At 32.1% G+C, this 2,290-nt stretch overlaps 1 non-coding gene across 1 annotated transcript; it reads left to right on the top strand.

The window, feature by feature from the left end:
* Nucleotides 1–1,871: 1,871 nt before the first annotated feature.
* Nucleotides 1,872–2,003, top strand: LOC133074876 (small nucleolar RNA SNORA72). Its single transcript, XR_009697277.1, has one exon. It is a non-coding gene; the product is annotated as a small nucleolar RNA SNORA72 (small nucleolar RNA).
* Nucleotides 2,004–2,290: the final 287 nt, after the last annotated feature.

Genomic DNA, 2,290 nt, shown 5'->3' with positions numbered 1-2,290 from the left:
TCTTAACATCTCAAATCTTGTAATGAAAAAAAGAAATTCATTAAATAGCAAGCTGTTCATAGATGAGACAAAAAATAAAACACAATTTTAAAGCTTCCAATTGTTTTCCTCACTAATCTCTTTAGACTTCGGTATTTGGAGAACAGCCTGTCTTTCCTTTCCTTACTTTAAAGAAAAATCCTAATCGTATCTAAACATGAAATAATAATAATTAGTTTAAAATGTCAGTGAGAAATTATTATAGTCCTATATTTGTAGATGGTTATGTTGAGCATATATATACTATATGCAATATTGAGTTACATGTTTGTTTACTAAAGAGTCTAATTTCATTATCTTTTCAACACAGATAATTTCAGTGACCATTTTAACACTGTAAAGATCTGATTGACACAATGTATTCAATTTATGTACAATCATATTTAAAAAGAGAAAAAAGAGGGGAATTTATTTGATGACTTTCTTGAACGCTTTCCTCTCAAGGATTACGCTATTGTTGGGAATAAGATCTTGTTAAATGAAAAATAAACTCTTTTTTTTTTTTTTTTGCATAAGGTACTGTTAGCTCTAGAAGAGATCACTATCCAGAAATCCTGATTAAACACAGCTGGGCTGTTGAGGAAACAATTAGTGAGAGTGCATGCTGAAGATAAATTTGACCGGAAGAGAAAAAATTCTCAGCTTTCAGCTTTCAATATTTGAAGTGTGCTTTACCTCTAATGATCAAAATGCCTTCATGGATTGCCTTTAATTTTCTTTTAGGGGTAGAAGAAACACATCTTCAGTGAGTCATAGGTATGGGAAATCTGTGCATTTTGGAAAGATTTTCAAAGTCTGAGATTATCTTTTATGGTCATTATAAAAATTTACAGTAATCTCTGTAGACTTCCTTCCCTGAAGTTGTTACAGGGAATCGGGTTGGGTATTTTACACAACTTTATTTCATTTACTCCTCAAAACACCACAATGTAGCCTTTTTTATAATTAAAAAAATTAATAGGTAAATTAAAAACAAAATTAATTTTATTTTTCAGCAGTTTTAGATTAATAGGAAAATTTCACTGCAAGTGCAGAGAGTTCCCATAGATCTCCTCTCTACACTACCCCCAAAGTTCTTCCTATTATTAACAACTTGTATGAGTGTGGTACATTTGTCACATCTTGGCAATGACACTTCTATCAACTCAAGTCCGTAGTTTACATCAAGGTTAACATTTTGTGTTGTACATTCTATGGGTTTTGACACATGCATAATGCCATTTATCCACCATTATAGTATGATACAAAATAATTTTCCCACTCTAAAAATGTTCTATGTTCTGCCAGTTCGTCTCTCTACCCATCCCCTCAAGCCCCAGGCAACCTCTGATCTTTCTATTTTCTCTGTAGTTTTGCCTTTTTCAATATATCACATAGTGGGAATCATACAGTACGTAGCATTTTCAGATTGGCTTCTTCTACTTAACAATAAGCAGTTTAACTTCCTCTTTGTTTATTTATGGCTTGATAGCTCATTTCTTTTTATCACAGAATAATATTTCATTAAAAGAATGTACCAAAATTTGTTTCTCCATCCACTTACTGAAGGGCATTTTAATTGCTTCTAATCTTTGGCAATTATGATTAAAGTTAATCTAAACATTCATTTGTAGAGATCTATGGGAACATACATTTTTAATTCATTTAGAGTGTGATTCTGCATTTGTCCTAGTAATGAATGAGACTTCCTGTTGCTCCACATCTTAGCATTTGGTTTTGTTAGTGTTTTGGATTTTAGCCATTCCAATATGTGTGCAGCGGTATCACATGATTGTTGGTGTAGCTTTTTTAACTATTGAAGTGGTTAAAATAAGGGTTTTAAAGAAGCCAGCCTGTGAGTATTCTCGCTATTCTGATTTTGTAATTATCAGGGCAGGCTAAACATTTGTTATATGAAGACCATGCATATGTCCCCAGACCTAGTTCTTTCCCTAGGTCTAGTTTTATAAATGCTGATGATAACCAAGTGTGACATATATGATGCATCTTATGTAGGAAATGTCTGTGATTCTAGGTATCTGATCAGCCTTAAGAAATAACAGCACAGCTAGTGTAATAACTTTTGTATATAACCATTGCTAATTTGATGATTACCAGTTGCCATTAAATGAATTGTAAAATTATCTTTTTTATTTTCTAGAAAAAAAAAAAAAAAAGGAGCCAGAGGTCCTGATATTTCATTTTATCTCTGATACTTCCTAGTTGTGTGATCTTAGGTGAGTTCCTTAAAAGCATTGTGACTCAGTTTCCT

This window comes from Eubalaena glacialis, chromosome 14 (assembly GCF_028564815.1).
Source record: "Eubalaena glacialis isolate mEubGla1 chromosome 14, mEubGla1.1.hap2.+ XY, whole genome shotgun sequence".
In the NCBI taxonomy this organism is placed as follows: domain Eukaryota; kingdom Metazoa; phylum Chordata; class Mammalia; order Artiodactyla; family Balaenidae; genus Eubalaena; species Eubalaena glacialis.
Note: the sequence above shows the minus strand (reverse complement) of the source record. Positions and strands in the feature narration are given on the sequence as shown.